Source organism: Rhinopithecus roxellana, chromosome 8 (genome assembly GCF_007565055.1).
Source record: "Rhinopithecus roxellana isolate Shanxi Qingling chromosome 8, ASM756505v1, whole genome shotgun sequence".
NCBI classification, from domain to species: Eukaryota; Metazoa; Chordata; class Mammalia; order Primates; family Cercopithecidae; genus Rhinopithecus; species Rhinopithecus roxellana.
Genome location: NC_044556.1, coordinates 48809060 through 48827946, shown reverse-complemented (window position 1 = coordinate 48827946; position 18887 = coordinate 48809060). Strand labels below are relative to the sequence as shown.

The following is an 18887-nucleotide window of genomic DNA, read 5'->3' as shown; positions in this document are numbered from 1 at the left end:
TAAATCACATTGAGGTTAATGCTGTCAGATGGTGCCTATTCCACAGCCAGTATTCTGTAAACTGTAGCTTTTTAAAAAAAAACAAAAACGCAGTGTATTCTTCTTATATACTTTCTCTAAATTATATTCTTCATAATTAATTCCCACCTTGTTTATCTATCTGTATTCCCCACTGATCCTAACACATACATTGAAGAGAGGCTATCATGTGGAAAGATTAAGCATTTTCACCTCAGGCTGACTTTGGCTTTAATCTCAGCTCCACCACTCTCTAGACACATGACTCCACACAGTTACCTTACCTTTTTAAGTATCTGGCCCCTCAACTGCAAAACAGTTGAGGGAGAGCAATTCATACCTCATGGGGTTATTGTGTATATAAATAAGATCATAGAAAGTCCTTAGAATAGTGCTTGGCACATGCACATACTAAATACTCAATAAACAGCAGCTGCCATTATGTTTGTTTCTAATCACCTTTACCACTATCGTTTTCTGATTCACTACCCCCACATAAGCTGTGCTCCTTTCAGTCTCTGGCTTGGCTCCTTGTCTCTCCCTCCTGGCCATCCTCCCCTCCTGGAACTGCCCAAATCGTGTTCTTCAAGGCCAGTTCGGCTTCTGATCCTTCACAAAATTATCACACACTACTCCAGATTCGAATCATTGCTTCTCGTCCGGCCCTCCCACTCCCCGGAAATCTGTCGTTTGTGCAGTGTCTGTAATTCTGTTTAGAAATTAATTATTAAACATATTCTGTTGTAGTTGTTTCCTCGACTGGACTGTAAGATTCTGGAGGAGGGGTATTTATTCAGCTTCCAATGAAGCTCTCATTCGGCTTACTTTGGCACTAGACACATAGTAGGTGCTTATTAATGCTTGACTGATAAACAATAACTAAGAAAGCAAACACATAAAAGTAATTGTGAGATTTTGCAAACAGGGGTTCCTTAACCACCTGGATAGTGCCCTCAATGACTGTGAATCAAGAGTGATCCTGAGCAGTGTTATTTCAAAACACCAGCACAGAGTAGAGAAAAGAGCAGTTGATGCAGAACACCCAAATCAAGGTCAGCACTGTTTAAGTTAGCAAAGCCTGTCTTTACTGGCACAGATGACCTTGTTTTTGTTTTTTTCCTCATCACTTCTTGGCATCTCTCGCCAATCTCAATCACTTCCTCCAATCCCAGAGGACTTGCTGCCCTCAGAAAGCCCTCTGAGTATCTTTCCCTCTATCTTGAATTTCTGGGGAAAGTTCTCCAAGCTTCAAAATTCGCCTTTTCTTTCTTCCCCACAATATTCCCTCAGTGCAGTTAGCAGTTAAGGAGGATAGAGGTCTGGCCAGATAACTTATTAAAATGAAACAGGGCTAACCTTTTATTATGTTATCCCCCCAGGGGCTGGGCAAAGTGACATCTTAAATCCAAAGTATGAATTTCTAATGTCAGAATTTACAAGAGTGTGTCAGGAGAGTTGAGGAGATATCAGTTAAGCGAGGTTGGGTGTGAGAATGAGTGAGGTATTGAGGGGGTAGCCTTTCAGTGTCCCTAAAATCTCCCCACAGGCCAATTCCATTTTGGAAAATCCAGAGATGACCAAATGCAACAATAAGAACCAACATTTATCGGGCACTTAACTATGTGCTAGGCACTATTCCTACATGTCTACAGTCACTCATTTATTCCCACACTACTATGGGAGAAAAATACCTATTATCAGTACTCCACTTGATGGGGGAAAAAAAACCCTAGAGAGGTTAAGTAATTTTTCCAAGGTTATATAGCCTGCTCATGGCAGAGGTAGGATTCAAAATCAGGTGGTTTCCACCCAGAAGTGGGTTTTTGAATCACGCGTCTCCCCTTGTAAACATTCTGGGAAAACAGAGGAACAAACTTCATGAGAAACAAACCTAGATATTATCATTATTACCCTCACCATCATCATCACAGCAAACAAGGTGCTGTCCCTGTGTATGCAGGGCACTGCATGAGGTGCCCCACCATATGCCTGAATCAACCTGACCCTCAGATTGCCTCAAGTGCTTCCACCTCTATGAAGTAGTTCTGCTCATGTCTTCTCCCTCAAATAATGTATCTCCTCTGATTGCCGATTTACTTTTTGCTTCTGCTCTGCCATTTATTTATTACCTTCTATCTTGCATTGTGGTTATTTATATACATTGTCACATTGCTGAGTCCTTTGCCTGGCTGACTCCTACGCATTCTCTAAGATTCCACTCAGGTCTTATTGCATACCCTGACTCTTCTGCCTGGACTAGATACCTCTCTTCTGTATGCCCAAACACTTGGCATTTATTCATATTATGCCACTTATTATAAGTGATTATAAGTGTTTACTTGTCAATATTTTTAACAAGCTACATCCCAGATCCCAACATCAGGGGAGTTAAGTTATACTTTTTTGAATCTTCAGTACTTTGCACAATACCCAGCACATGGTAGGCACTTAGTAAACTCTTTTTTTTTCTTATTAATGAATGAACCCTCCATACAAATCTGATTATATTTTGAAAACAGAATTGAATGTCGGATTCATTTTTTGTATCCCCCAAGCCCTGCACTTAGTAGTTGCTCAATAAATATTGCAATGAATAAATAATTGAAAAACAAAAGAGATGTGAGATTCTGCTCTTGGGATATGGGGGAAGACTGGGACCTAGAGTAAATTTTGCATATCTAGGCTATATTTTTAAGTTGATTATAATAAACATCTACCACTAAAATAGATGAGAAAGAAAACATTGTTTTTGACCAAAATTACTTGGCTACAAAAATATAGTTTAATATCCAAACCCAGGTCCATATGACTCTAAAACCAGTATTGTTTCTGTCATACAATATTGTTGAGAGTTTTTTTTTTTTATCTGTAATAATTGCCAGTTTATTCCTCTGGCTAAGAGATCCAGAGGTAATCTGAGGTTTACATTTCTTTTTTATTGTTCTTTCATCTAGAGTTTAGGTGCCCCCATTGCCCTCATAAGCTGGTTGCAAATTATTTGACTCTTACTTGTAAAAAAAAATCCTTAATTCTTTTTGTGTGTGAGACACATGTTCACTAAAAAGCACATATAAGCAAAAAGAATAAAAAGAAGAAAACAAATAAAATTTCACATCACATAGAAATAAGCTTGGTTAAGTTTTTGATGTATGTTATATGGATGCATGTATACACACATGCACACACACAAAGTTTGGAATTTTATCCTATATATGTGAGCTGATATTAAATATGCTGCTTTGCCATAACCTGTTATGTTTTACTTTACAACATGGAATGAACACATTCCCATGCAAATGTGTGAAAGTTTCCAATTGAGAAATAGACCCGGAAAATGGGTCAAAATCCAAAATCCAAAGAGATGCTGGTACCAAGGAAACTACCTAAAACAAAATTTCATCAGATTATTAAAAGTAAAATGGAGGTCAAAGATACATCAGAAAATGCTAACAGAAAGCAAGCTTGGGCCAGATTTTAATATTGGGCAAAAATGAATTCAAGGCCTAAAGCACACAGGATAAGGACAGCTGTGTGAATGTCTTTGCTTCCAATGCATCATCACAAACTTGTTTCTTACTCTTCTTCTCTCTTCCCTAAGCTTTTCAAGCTCATCTACTCCTCTTATCATTTCTTCAGGGTTCAAAGGCCTAATGGGTGTGTCCTTTTTAAATCACTGGCCAGGCTGATTTGGCCCTCCTGCGGGGTTTCCTTCTGCCTCCTGGCTTACACCTTCTTCGGAAGGTTGAGGATTTCTTTCTGCTTCCTGTGGTACATCCTCCAAAGGGCGATCTTCCTCGGCCTTTGGCATGTTCTGTGGTTTTCCATCATTTTCTTCACAAGACTTTTGCATATTGAGTATTTTTTATTTCCTTTTTGAATAAATTAGTCCTGAAAGGATCTTGGGCAATTTTCTCCTTCTCCAGCAATAGGGAGCTGCTACAGGAAAACAGACCCTGGACTATAAGGCATATTGTTGAGATCTTAAGGTAGATAGAGGGGCCCTCATTGGGCCCAGCAGAACCAGCAGGGCTTAAATAATTAACAAGGAATAGACACTGCATGAACTATGTAAAAAATGGTGGTATATGTAAACCGCTTTTTAAAGAAAGATCTATCTGGCAAGAGCGTGTAGAAATGACTGATGAGGGGAGAGGCTGGAGGCAGGGATATCTATTGCAACAGTCCCATCTTGGAAACAGAAAACAAGAAATTGATTTAAGGAGGAATTTGTGGACACTGGTGATGAGAGGAGACAAAGACAGAGGATGTTGAGTCAGGATTACCACAAAGTTTTAAGTCTAAGTGAAAGATATAGGGAACTCAGAAGTGAGACTTAATCTTGACAGACGGTGAGTTTGCTTTTTGACATGTTAAGTCACTTTAGATGAGCAAGCTGAGTAGATAGAAATGCAGGATTAAGTTCAAGAGAGGCCTGAGCTAGACCTGTAGATGTGCTGGTCATAGTTAAAGTTCTTTAAACTTCAAAGAGATGATAGCTAAAGTTAGGAGAGTGAAATGACTTAGGGAAAATTGGAGAGAGACAAGATCAAAGAACCAACGACTTTAAAGAACATCCACAATTAGGAGACAATGGGAAGAATTTAAATCAATGAAGAAGGCAAAACTGTAATATCATCACATCTTGGAATTAACAACTTAAAAGAGATTCAGGGAGGAAAGGATATTCGTTACATGAATTTGGCAATTAGGTTTGGCCATATTGGACAGAGTATTTTGGTAGAATGGTTGGGTTAATTACAGAGGAGGAAACACAATTGTTGTGGCAGAGAATGTAGGTTGCCCTCTGGATAAATTGGGAATTAAAAAAAAGGGGGGGAAAAGGGTACTAATATAAGAAAAATTTTACTGAAGATTCTAAAGCAAAGAGTAAGAAGCCAATGGACGGGAGAAGAGTGAGCAAGGTCCTTCAGAGAGGTGAGATGAGATGATAAGGTTGGTCTTGCAGTGTAGAAAAAGTATGGATAGAATTTGGAATAATTGCTGTGGAAAATGATAGAGACAACAATGAGGATACATAAAAGGATTACAAAGTGGTAGTAAAGAAATTCAATGTCATCACCTTAATTTTGGTTGGGATCCATTTTATTGGCTTCATGTTTTTTCTAGCAATATCTGGTTGACTAGATGTGGAAACAAGGAAGTGAAGGAACATCTTAGCATTGGGAATTTCCATGGCCAGAATGGTGGATGGTCAAGGATTCCATGGAGACAAAGTGGCCAGTGAGTGCAACCTGAATGCAAACCATAAAGGTGAAATCAAGGTTGAAATAGTTGGGTAGTAATTCTAGAGAAACTGGGAAGAGATTGATTGTGTGAGCTGGGAAGAGTCCAGTAGCACAGGCTGAAATCAGGAAAAACAACTGGAGGGCAAAATTCCTACGGAAATGTCTAGGAGAATTAAACAAAGTAGTAGAATTAAACAAATTCTGAAACACCCAGAATTATTGTTGGGAAAGCAGTTATGAATAAGAAATGAGGCTGGGTTCAGTAGTTTATGCCTATAATCCCAACCCTTTGGTAGGCCAAGGCAGGAGGATTGCTTGAAGCTAGGAATTTGAGACCAGCCTGGGCAAACATAGGAGACTATCTCTAAATAATAAATTAGTGGAAATTGAGGAAGAAAAGGAAAGTGGGATTCTAAGAACTGATGTGAAGAACTGGTATGAAGATCAAGAGATTTGGAGAGAAATGGTTAAAGCATGTGGAACACGTAGATTGTCCTTTGGTAAGGCATGATGGACAATGGTTAAATAGGAAAAGTGGGAAAGGATCAGGATCATTATGTCAATCATTTAGGGCTCAGGAAATGAGAATGTCATAAAACCTGAATTTTAGAAGGTAATGAGAGTAGGAAGCACAACCATGTAGGTTTGAGGATGAAAACAAAGGGGAAGCATTGGTGGTAGGATCTGAATGTCACTTCAAAGCTTCATAATAATGGTGACTCTGATTCCCAAGTTGTGAAGAGCAGGTATGTGGTGACACAGAACAAGACTCAAGCTCTCATCGAATGCCAGGGGCCTCAAGTGAAGCTGCAGGAGGAAAGGGGGCGGGAAAATTGATTTCCACCTAACAAAGGAGACAATTAGTTTTAAATTTTCCAGCCAGGGATGAAGCTCTGGGACTCCCTCATTGACTTCAATAGACTGGTGAAAGGTAGGATAAGGAGATTTGTTTCTTTTTCCTAGGAAACCTAAATAAGAAATAATTTCCTGGCCATGTTATTACAGCACTGGGGCACATCACTATGAAAGTCAAGAGATTAGATTGACTTTCTAATGGTTAGATGCTATTCCATTCTTACCCTTCATTTTCTTTTTTCTTTTTTCTTTTTTTTTTTTTTTTGAGACGGAGTCTCGCTCTGTCGCCCGGGCTGGAGTGCAGTGGCCCGATCTCAGCTCACTGCAAGCTCCGCCTCCCGGATTTACGCCATTCTCCTGCCTCAGCCTCCGGAGTAGCTGGGACTACAGGTGCCCGCCACCTCGCCCGGCTAGTTTTTTGTATTTTTTAGTAGAGACGGGGTTTCACCGTGTTAGCCAGGATGGTCTCAATCTCCTGACCTCGTGATCCGCCCGTCTCGGCCTCCCAAAGTGCTGGGATTACAGGCTTGAGCCACCGCGCCCGGCCTCTTACCCTTCATTTTCAATCATTAATGACTCTCTTGGTAGTATTCTTTTGAAGCTGAAATTCACCAGTTTTGGTGAACAATGAGGTAGATGAATTGGTAATATTAATAGTACAAGCAGCAGGAGCCCACCGACAAGCTGAGGGCTTTGACCAAGGCAAGAATTTGTTAAGCCTTCTCGTAACCCTGATACCAGCTGGCTGAGTGGGCTCAACCTTTCTTAGTCTTGGTTTCATCATTTCTAAGGTAGACTTTCATATTCTCTCCTACAATAATAAATATTGTTAGGAATGAACAATCATTGGAATTTAGAATACTGCCGTGGAGTCTTGGACTCAAATTCTAGTCCCTAAAACTGAGCATAATCTTGGCAAATCATTGAACTTCTATGCCTTAGCATTCTGTAAGACAGGATGGAATTCCTTCCAATCCTAAAATTTAGGTGTGAGTTTATCAAGAACTGAGGAAACAAAAGCACTTGTTGCCTCAACTTGAAAGTGGAGTTTACAGGTGGAAAAACTGGAGGCAAACCTAACATAAATGCTATGATTAGCTAAAGAACTAAGAAGTCAAACTTACATCATCTATGTTTGCAACACAGTGAGTGCTCATCATTATGAGAAGCAAATTTCAGTAAGTGAGAAAATCAAAACCAAGTCTCTTTAGCATCAAAATCCTTTATTTTTAGCAATTTTACCATTTGGGTAAAAAAATGATTTCTTATCTTAAAATTTCTAGAGTAGCAGTAACAGTTTGAAGCTTTTATTCATAGGATGCTTTTAAAAAAGCATTTCATTATCCATTAATGTTTATGTATATACAGTGTGTTAAATCCTTATACACCAAAATAGAATTCTTTCTCAAGTGAGATGAAAATGCATAGAAGGTAGAAAATTCAGAGGGCAAAAATTCTAGTAAAATAAACTATTTAATAGAATAAATTCTATTTTAAAACACATTTCTGTCCCATCCGCAATGTAGCTAAATTACCATTTCTATGGAACCTCTAACCTTTAGATTTCATGACTTTTAGCATGCTTAAATTCTCAATATTATTATTCTTTTACCCTAGTGTCGTATGTTTAATATTCATTTGTATTTTTCTTCTGATTCAATAATAATTTTGAAATTTGACACATATGGCTGCATGAGGGCTTAACGCTTAGTAAAATGGCTAAGACTTTCTTTTAACATGTGTATTATTGTTATTGAGTTTGTTTTGAGCTTGCTGAGCAGAGGTGATCTGGTCTGGGATTCCCCCCAGGCCAGAGCTTATTTTGGCAGTGGTTTTCTCATACAGATAAGTTCTGTGAGTTCCTTCTTTCCACCTCTTTCCACCTAACATGAGCAATCCCAAATGTTTCTTGCATATTCCTGATTTGGTTGTCTTTTCTTATACCATAAGAAAAGTCCGTTAGGTCCATACCTGACTTTTTCCTCCTCCCTTTTCTTACAAGGGTTCTTAGCTATGTTACATCAAATATTCTATGTCCCAAACTTAACAAAAGGCGTTTTAATTATTTTCTGTTCGGAATTCTTCAATTGATCTTGATATTGTTTATACCAACTATTGCCTTTCTTCTTTATTTAATTTATATCCTCAGTCATGACAGAAGACAAAGAGAAAATACCTTGCCACAGTTTTTCATAGGATCTAAGCAGGGGAGGCAGGGTATAGTAACTTACATTGACCAGTTAAAGAGTTTTAAATGATTTCTAAAGCAGATCAGCTTTATCATTTAGGGCTCTCTTGACCATCCTTTACAAGTAGCACCATTCCTTAAAAGGTTGCCCAAGGAAGGTTTCCTTTAGGAAGGGAAACCGACACATGAATAAGTACCCTGGTTAAAACCATGGGTGACAGAAGCAAGAGAAGACTTATCTCGTTCTCCTGGCCATATTGCCTCCATCTGTCTCCAGGGAGAACACGCAGTACACTCTAACATGGGCAGTCTTCACCTAACTGATTCAGAAGAGCTGCGGGGTCAGTGCACAGTTGCCAAAGCAGCTTACTTAGATCAAGACCCCACAAGGCACAAGCACAGAGGTGCAACAACAGTGTATTTTGGGGAGGGTGCAGAGCAGACAGATCTATAATAACAGTTGTTCACCGCAGCAACCAGGGCCACACAGATGAAGCAGGAATAGCCCGAATCTGAGCTTTGATTCAGCCACATGCTCTAACCATGATGCCGTCATTTTATCCTTCTGAGAAAAAGTGTAATTTAATGGGCTACCCTCTCACGACAGCGCCGGGATCCTCGGGCTTTGAGCCCTCCAGAGCAGAGATCTTCCGAAAAATTAGGGGAGCTACCGCGGCTGTGAAGCGACGTTAGGTCCTGGACAGAGATCCCCTCTGTGGGCACCAGGCAGCGATGCCTGAGCCAGGCTGGGCCAGGCCTGATGTGAAAGGAGACCCGGCACCCCCGGCGCATCAGCGGGACTCCTGCACTTCGCAGAGGGTGGAGGAGAGCGCAGTCCCGGGCAGGGGTTGCTTCCCTGCGAGGGGAGAAAGCCGGCCATGGCCCAGGCGGTGCAGACTCAGGGGTGGAGAGACGGGACCAGAAAGCAGGGTGGAACTGCGTCCCGGAGGTGTGAGGAGGTGGCCTTGAAGGTTGAGGGCTAGGCCGGGACCTGGGCGGCAGGGAAGAGTGAGGGAAAGACCGGCTCTTCAATTCGTTTCTGTCAAAAATGGCCAAATTCCACGCTGCCCTTCCCCCTCCGCGCCTTTCCTAGCCCCGCTCGGTTGCTCCCAGGGCTGCGCGAGGCGGCGGGGAGGTCCGGGAGAGTGCGCGCGTGGGGAGGAAGGCACGGGAAGAGGAGACCCTCCCGGGCCGCACCTCCCGCCCCGCCGGCCCCTCGGGAGGCTCTGGAGTTGGGGACTAGAGCTCTGCCGCTTTAAGCTGGGGAGTGGGCGTCCCCTCCGGCCGGGTGACGGTCTGGGGTGGGCCCTGGCGGGCGTGCCTATGCAAACCAGGAGGTGGTGCCGGCGGTGGGCGGGCCCGTAGTAAAATATCGGGGGCGGGGCGGCGGGAGGCGCGGCTGCCTGGTGGGCGGGGCCCTGCTGGAAGGTGGGGGCGGGAGGAGGCCGCGGCTGGTACCATCGCGCGCGTCCGGGGAGGGGGACGAGCGACTTTCCCTGGAGGGGCGGGCCCTTCCCGGTGGCGGGGCCGGACGCTGAGGCGGGGCGGGGCGGTCCCGGTTCCCTGCGGGCGGGACGTCGGGCCGGGGGGAGGGGGCATCCTCCGCTCGCGTCCGAGGCGGGGCCGGCTATACCTTTCGTGGCGCGGTGCGGCGGGGGAGGGCCGAAGGGAGGGAAGGGGCGGGACCGGGAGGGGGGAGCCGGAAAGGGGGAGGCGCCGGCGGACAATGGAGCCTATGTGTGCTTGCCGGAGTGGGACGGCGCCGCCGCCGCCGCTGCCGCCGCCGGGGGGAGACGCTGCGCCGCCGCTGCCGCTGGCCCCGGCCCCAGCCCCCCGGGGCTGAGAGCCGCCCCGGCCCCAAGCCTCTTCCCCTGCTCTGCACCTCCTCTCCCCTCCCCCACTCCTGCCTCCGGGGTAAGTGGCACCTGGGGGAGGGGGAGGGGAAGGACCGTAGCCGGGGGCAGTGGGGGCCGGGTCCGCGTCCGCGTGTTTTGAGCCGGTTTGGGGGCAGGGGTAGCCACAGCCACGAAGAGCGTGGTGGAGGGGGGCAGAAAAGGGGCGGGGGCCAGGGTTGCGGGTTTAGTGAGACGAGTCTGGAGGAACCTGTGGGGGGAGGTGGGGGTGCTTCACGGGCGGTGGGGAGAGAGGGGGGCATCTCTTTTTTTCAGAGGTTGTGTCCCAAGCAGTGCTTAGAGAGGTTAAACCAGGAGAGTGAGCACGGTCCCAGGGTCTTGAATGCAGGGGTGTTGGAGGGGCGAGCTGGAGAGCTAAATAAGGGAATTGGGATTGAGTTTGATGGGGTCTGTAAGACCCCTGAGATGGAGAGAGGTAAAGCCGACTTTGCAGGCCAGTGACTTGTTGAAGGGTAGAGGGAGGTGGAAGCTAGGGAGAATGTATGAGTAGTTAAGGGCCGAGGCAGGTGAGTTGGTGATGTCTAGGTCACTGAGTCATTGTGGGGGTCGTGGGACACACCAGTGATTTCCAAAGTGGAGCCCTAGTCACCGGCCTTTGAAAGTTGCAGAAACTATTAAGATGTCACTGATTTAGTGTTGGGTGAGCCTGGTGAAATGGAGATATCCTAAGTAAAACAACAGCAGGGTTGGTTATTATGTCCAGAGGGAAGGAGAGGGAGGGGCCAGAGGCCTATAATAGTATTGCTGGGGGCCTTATGGGAAGGCTACCAAGCATAAAGGAGGAGGCCAGAAATCTGTCCTCCCAAGAGGTCTGAAGGAGGGGGAAGGAAGAATGGGTTTTTAGTGATAGGAGAGACTTAGAGCCTACATTGGAGTCCAATTGGGGACTAATAAAGTTACTAGATAAGTTAGAGAAATGGACCTAAGTATCTCGTAGTAGAGAGTCTGTAAGATGGGATAGAATTGATGCACAATTTGACTTTGGTTACAGCAAACATAGGTAAATCCCTGGCAGTGATTTCAGTGGGGAAATGACTGTCTATGTAAAGAGTTACATTTTGGTCAGTGATGGGTATTGGGGTATTAGTTATCACTTGATATATTCAGGAATTAAATGTTCGTTTTTGGGGCAGAGATTTGGACTCGTGCACTGAGCAAAGTGATGAATTAGAACAGACAGTAAGGATAAATTGTAAAATCATTGAGAGATGGGAGGAGGGGGCAAAAGGATGTTGGAGGTAAGACTTGTGGGTTTAGAACCTTTGTGGAAATTGTGCAACATGATTGTCTTGTTTTGTGTTTTTTACTGAATACTAGTGATTGGAAAGTTTTAGCAAGGAAGAGATGTTTGTGTGAATAGCGTAATGACCCTACATAAAAATTTAAGAAAGACCTCCTTATTCACTATTGAAAAACACCCAAACTATTAAAGACAGAGATGGGTTTATAAGAGGAGATGTTAGTTAAATGGCATAAGGATGCTTTGAGAAATGAAGATTCCATTAGTTGTTTGAGGGTTTGGATAAAAAGAGAATTTTATTTTATTTTATTTTATTTTATTTATTTTTTGAGATGGAATCTCGCTCTGTTTCCCAGGCTGGAGTTCAGTGGTTTAATCTTGGCTCACTGCAACCTCTGCCTCCCAGGTTCAAGTGATTCTCCTGCCTCAGCCTCCCAGGTAGCTGGGATTACAGTCACACGCCACCATGTCCAGCTAATTTTTGTATTTTTAGTAGAGATGGGGTTTCGCCATGTTGGCCGGGGTAGTCTTGAGCTCCTGACTTCTGGTGATTCACCCACCTCAGCCTCCCAAAGTGCTGAGATTACAGGTGTGAGCCACCGCACCTGGCTAGAATTTTTGTCTTTTTTTGAGATGGAGTCTCCCTCTGTAGCCCAGGCTGGAGTGCAGTGGCACAATCTCAGCTCACTGCAACCTCCGCCTCCCCATCACAGTTCAAGCAGTTCTCCTGCCTCAGCCTCCACAGTAGCTGGGATTACAGGCATGCGCCACCATGCCCAGCTAATTTTTGAATTTTTAGTAGAGACGAAGTTTCACCATGTTGGCCAGGCTGGAATGGAACTCCTGACCTCATGATTCACCTGCCTCCACCTCCCAAAGTGTTGGGATTTCAGGCGTGAGCCATTGCGCATGGCCTAGAAGAGAAATTTTAATGTAAATTTGAGAAAAGTTGAGATGAGGGATGGGAGTATGAGATTTGGAAGTTTTATGACTTAGAGATTTGGAATTGAACCATTAAAATATTTTGTTAATAACCATGTAGAATATAAGATGATAATGATTTCAAAAGAGATGGTAGATAGACAGGGAGGTCATTGGCTAAAAGATAAAAGAACAGTTTCCATAGAGTTCTCTTTGTATAAGGTAAGTGTATGTCACTTGGCTCCTCAGAAGTGTCTGCTTCTGTGAATAAAAAGAAAATGCTCTCTGGTTTGTGGGGAAAAAGAATACAGATGTTTCACAAGCATTATAATCAACTAAATGTTTGTTCATGGTGACTTGGTACAGTAATTAGAGCCTTAGTTGTAGAATCAGGAAGTTCATTCTCCCATTGACTTATGTGTGACTTTAAACAAATCCCTTATATTTCTCATATTTCTCCAGTTCTCCCATCTACAAAGTAGTAAGACCACCTGCCCTAACCACTCATAATAGTGTTTCTGCCTGACAGGTTAGTGCCTAACTGCAAAGTACTCTGAACATCTCTTAGAATGAGAGATTATGTAGCCCAACTCTTTCAATTTCTGTAAAACTACTATCTCACTAACAGACCAAATTCAGCTTTGGTAATGTGCTTTATCAAGGAACAAAAAGGAGTATCTTGTACATCTGTCTTGTTCTGTTGTTTGGGTTTTTGTTTTATATTAGTTTTGAAAGGTAATGCCTCTCTCCCTTTAGTGGCAAGACAGTAATAGTGATGACAATTGTAGAAATGTAAGCAAAGGTCCCCATGGGAGAGTAGGAAGATAGATGCTGTGAGTGCTAACCTGGGCTACGCCAACCCCAAATGTCTGTGGCCTTGGATATGTTTCCTGGCTTCCTGGCAGCTTAATTTTCTTCAGCTGTGAAATAGTGTTGGTGGAATAACTTCTCTTCCTGCCTTGGTGAAGATTACTTGCTCTAGATCAGGGTTTTTTGTTTGTTTGATTTGTTTTTTTTTTTTTTTTAATTGAGACGGAGTCTTGCTCTGTCGCCCAGGCTGGAGTGCAGTTGCACGATCTCAGCTCACTGCAACCTCCGCCTCCTGGGTTCAAGCAATTCCCCTGCCTCAGCCTCCTGAGTAGCTGGGATTATAGGCACACGCCACCATGCCCAGCTAATTTTTGTAATTTTTTTTTTTTTTTTTAGTGGAGACGGGATTTTTACCATGTTGGCTAGGCTGGTCTCGAACTCCTGACCTTGTGATCCACCTGCCTTGGCCTCCCAAAGTGTTAGGATTACAGGCTTGAGTTACCGTGCCTGGCCAGTTCAGGGGTTCTTAACCTTATAATGTCCCATGTACTCCTTTGGCAATCTAGTGAAACATAGGACTCCCTTCTGAGAATGTTTTTTAAATGCACAAAATAAAATACATTGAATTATAAATGAAATGGAAACAGTCATCAGAATATTAATTGTAACATATGTTTCTTTATAACACATTATTAAATAATAAATACAGCCGCAGGTCTAATGAGACTGTAATTTTTGAAGTAGTGTATGTATTATACCAAGATACTTGCAACAAAACCATGTGACATGAAAATGTCTTGTGGTTTCTGTTGGTGACAAGGTCACAGAGTTGCTAATGCTATCAGGGATGGTTACTTCCATTCATCATTGAAGGCCATGCTAATTATTACTTAGAGGTTAGTCAAAATGAACATCTTAGCTTTCCCCAGGAGTTTCATAAACATCTTCCCCTCCCCCAAGTCTATCCACAGACCTCTTGGGAGTCAGTGGGATCCCAGGTTAAGAACTCTTACCCATTTTTGAAAGTTATATTATCTCATGGCCTGTTGCATTTTAGGCTTTGCAGTGTTTTTTTAGCATCTCCACCATGCTAAGAACAGGAGCACAGAGAAGACATGAAACAAAAGTCCATTTCACAACCTGTGGTGACTGTTTTTGGTTGTGGAAAATGTTAAAAACAATGATTAAAATGAGGCTTTTGTATCTGGTGGCTTTTGCTTTTCTAAGCTCCCAGTCATCCATTAGCATGGTTAGGCCTCAGTGGGATGGAGATGGGCTGCAGTGACCCTATCTTGGACTTCTTGTATTTTGAGTTTTAGTGGTTTTGCCTTCCTTCTCCATTTTTGACCTAATTGTTTTCTTACTGTTTCTTCTTCCAAAGATTGCTTTGGCTGCAGAGCATTGGGGAATGGGTGGTTTTCCTTGGAATCAGTATGAATTGAGGTATGAACTTTACTTTTTCCTTATCCCTATAGGACTGAATGTGGGACCAGTTGGTGTCATTCCTCTTTGACCTAAACATTCCCATCTGATTGGGTGGTAGAGATCATTTTTGGAAAGTTCTTCCGTGTCCTGATGTAGAAGAAATAGCAAATTGGACATATTGAAAGGTAAAGAACATCCTGATAAGTCAGTTACTTTTGTGATTCAGTCTGAATATATTGGATTTTTGTTTCTGTTTCCGTAGGGCCTCTTGTAAGTTACAACTACATTTATTCATTATTCTAAGAATTCTCAAGGCAAAAATCATCAAACTAAATGCAAGTCAAAAATATAAGAGCAATTATCTTACACCTTTCTGTGAGCAGGGACTTGTGCAGTAACTCATTTCATAGGGCCAAGGATAAAGGCAGGTGGTGAGAAGTTAAACAGGTATTTATCATGTCATCTTTAGTTTGTGTGAATGCAAGGTAAAGGTAGCAATACAAGAAGCCCCAAGCTCATTATAATACATGGATCAAACAGCATTAATTGAGTTTCTGCCAGGTATCAGGTGCTGAGAGGAGGAATGACAGTGCCCTCAGGGAGTTCCGTGTCTACACAGACAGTTTTGTGTTATAATAGTATTGTGATTATAATGCCGGGGGCCGTGGAGGACAAACAGAGGAGAGTTAGTAATCAAGGAGAGTTTCACAGAGAAGGGGCATCTGTGCTGAAATCATATTCTGGGTAGCCATTATTCCAGATGGTGATAGTTGAAATTCATTTTTGAATGCTTGAATTTTGTCAGAAATCTTTAGCTTGATATAAAATTTTATTTGCTTAAAGTTAGCTATTAAAAGGTGACAGAGGTGTTTTTACCCCACGAGTACTAAAATGTACATTAATATTTTGCTTGGACCAAAGTTTTCTCTACATGCCCATTGCATAGTTTACTTTTCTCCACATGTTGGGGAAAGATTGGTTTTTCCTATTGTGTACTTTTTCTAAGAGGAAGCTTTTTAGTAGTTGGTATGCCAGAAGTTAAGAATGAGCTAGGAATGGAATCCTGAGGCCTTTTAGTTCCACATTCTAAGTTTGATACTGTGCCTTTTATGGAGTAGTGGTCATAGCATAGAAATGAAATTTGTTAAAGATGACATCGTTCTAATAAACTGGACTTCTTAGAGCAGGGAAATGGGAAAGCATCACTGGAAGAGTTGAAATTGGAATCATAGAGATGATTCTGAGCTTGGTTAGATTAATTTGTGAATTTACTTAAACAACTTGATTGCATGCCTCTCTAGGAATCCTTTTAAAGATTCCTAAATAATTTAGCCCTAAGACAGTCTGCAACTTACTTCTCCCTTGCTATTTCAAAACTGTAAATTCTGGGCAAAGAGGGAGGCTCAGTGTCGTAATTCTAGTTTATAAGGACTAATGGTGGAAATTGTTCTGCTTGGCCAGTACTTAGTGTTTTATTGACTTAGCCAGCTCAATTCAGTACCACACTTTGCACACAGTAGGCACTGAATAAAAGGAAGTCATCTGGTCACGTTATTCAGCTCTTAAGTACCCCCAAAAGTGTATGAAAATAAATGTTCTTGCTGGATGTAGAGTTATGGTTGAGAGTAGGGAGAACTGTGAGTGATCTTCACTTTGTAAGTTCAGAGACGTATCTGGAATTTTGTCTCTTCTCACCTTTACAGTCAGCTTTCAAATCTCTATACTAATAAGGAATGGGAAGAAGCAAAATTATGAGGGGTTTCTTTCTACTACATTTCCAGAGTTCTAAAAAGTAGAAAACTTGATTTGCACTTTATATTTCTCCAGCTTCTGAAAATAAAATGTGCTGTTGGGAAGGAGGAAAAGCCACACGAGCCTTGAACTGGCTACAGATCTGATATAACCCTTGAAAAATTGGGAGTTGATTCTATTTGTGTGGGGAATGACAGCTTCCTCTGAAACTGATATTCTGGAATAAATAAGAAACCTATTTTTCTTTTAAGATAGTCATTGACAAATTGATGTTTTTGATTTTTTAAAAAATCTGCTTAGGACTTTTTTTTTTTTCTCTTCTAGTCGAGGGTCATCTTTGAGAAGGGGGTTCCTGGATTCCTCACCTCCAGGATGAGCACTGCAGTGTCGTGACCCTTGGGGTTTTGGTGAGTACACTGATGGCTGATAGCACTGGAGCACATGCCTGGCTTAGAAGAACGAGCTTAGGGAAAAACTTCAGCTTTTATTTAACGACTTTTTTTCTTTACATCACCCAATTTAACGATTTTTTTTTCTTTACCTCACCCAACCCTCACCCCGCCACCTCCACCCAGCCCCTGCCCTTGGTCACCACCACCATTTTACTGTCTGCTTCTACTGCCAACTTTTTAAGATTCCACATGTAAGTGAGATCATGTGGCATTTGTCTGTCTGTGCCTGGCTCATTTCACTTAACCTACTATCTCCAAGTTCATCTACATTGTTGCAAATGACAGGATTTCCTTCTTTTTAAAGGCCGAATAGTATTGCATTGTGCATATATACTACATTTTCTTTATCCATTCCTCTGTTGATGGATACTTAGTTCCCTGTCTTAGTTATTGTAAATAATGCTGCAGTGAACATGGGAGGGCAAGTATCACTTCCACATACTGATTTCATTTCCTTTGGAGAACACAACAAATTTTTTTTTAAGCACATACCATCTGCTAGGCACTGTAGTAATTGCTGGGTATACAGAGATGAATAAGTCAGTTATGGTCCCTACCTTCATGGAGCTTGTGGTCTAATTGGAGAGATGAATGTTACACAGATGATCACATAAATTGCCTAGATAATTACAAAGCATGAAACATGTTGAAAAACCCTAGGTGCTTTAAAAAGAATGTAATATAAAATTTCATGTAGATTGATGGCATTAAGGGATTATTCTCCTCTGAAAAAGAAACACTTAAGCCAAGACTTCATTCATTCAACAAAACTATTCAAACTTGATATGGGAAAGTTGAAGTTTAGGGAGAGAGGTGTCAACAATGACTTCCGAATTTCTGGCATGAGCAACTGGGTGGATAAAGGAGCCATTTATTAAGATACGGAAAACTGAAGGAAAAAGGTTTTAGGAGGAAGGCTATATACAGAATCGAAGAATTCATATTTGATCCTGTTAAGTTTGAGACATCCAGGGAGATGTCAAGCAGGTAGATGTATATACAGATCTGCTGGACTGGACCTGTGAATTTGGGAGTTGTTGGCATGGAGAGAACTTAGAGCATGAGAAGAGAAGATAACTCAGAGTAGAGTCCAGAGGAACTCTAAAGTTTAGAGATCAGGTGAAAAAGAGGCCTGCAAAGGAAGCAGCTGAAGAAGGCCTGGAGAGATGGGAGGAAGGCTAGGAAAATGAGGTGTTACGGAAACCAGGAGAGGAGTTACAAGAACGAAGTGAGCAACTGGCAGAATCTAAGAGATGGAGTAAGATGAGATTAGAAGAGTGGCCAGTGGTGACCTTAACAGAAATAGTGGTCACTATGATCTCGAGGTGGAAGTTGCTTTAAAATGATTAAAGGATGAAGTGAACACTGTGTCTTGTCAACTCTGTGCAGAAATTTGGCTCTGAAGGGTAATAGAATGCTAGATCTGCGTTTTGTTTTGCTTTTTTTTTTTTTTGCACTGGAAGATTCTACAGCCTGTCTGAATGCTGATTGGAAAGATCCAACAGACAGAGGGGATGGCCAGAGGGGAGAATGATAGCTCTCAGAACGCTGGAAGGGATAGGCCTAGTTCACCTGTGGCTGGACTGACTTGGGAGAAAGTGGGCTATCTTTTTGTTTCAGTAATAGAAAAGAAAGAGGAGATAGCTATTGATGAAAATTGGTTTGTGTATTTACTAGTAAGAACTTTCTGCCCGGCAACATCTCTTATTAAGTACTGGGCAAGTCCAGGTACTGGGAGTGGGAAGGAAGGAAGGAAATGTGGTACCTAGGAGATGTAGAAGGTATTTTGAAATGGATTCAGGCATGATAAGCCAGCGTGCTCGCTAGAGAGTAGTAGTAGTCATAGTGATACTTAACGCTGGAGTGCTTACATTATACTGCTGAGCACTTTATATGAACTAGCTCACCTTGCCCACCAAGGCTCTACTTTAACAGGCACTACAGTGATGAGGAGCACAGACTTTGGGGCTGGAGTAACCAGAGTGCTGGTTAAAGGCCCACTCTACCATTTACTAGGGTGTGAGCTTGGGCAGGTTACTTAACATTGCAGAGCCCGTTTTCTCATCT

At 42.5% G+C, this 18887-nt stretch overlaps 1 protein-coding gene and 1 pseudogene across 5 annotated transcripts in view; one reads left to right on the top strand and one right to left on the bottom strand.

Annotated features, from left to right (window-relative positions):
* BCL9 (BCL9 transcription coactivator) overlaps nucleotides 1-18887 on the top strand; it is an 89786-nt gene that overhangs the window by 53686 nt on the left and 17213 nt on the right. For 4 of the 5 annotated variants that reach the window (XM_030936468.1, XM_030936469.1, XM_010383991.2 and 1 more), the window contains exons 2-3: nucleotides 14667-14801; nucleotides 16693-16775. The gene's annotated coding sequence lies outside the window, so the exon portion shown is untranslated. Of the gene's footprint in view, nucleotides 1-10031; nucleotides 10222-14666; nucleotides 14802-16692; nucleotides 16776-18887 lie in introns of those variants that run through there. The other variant, XM_030936466.1, reaches the window with a different exon arrangement.
* Nucleotides 3515-3950, bottom strand: LOC115899177 (annotated as a pseudogene).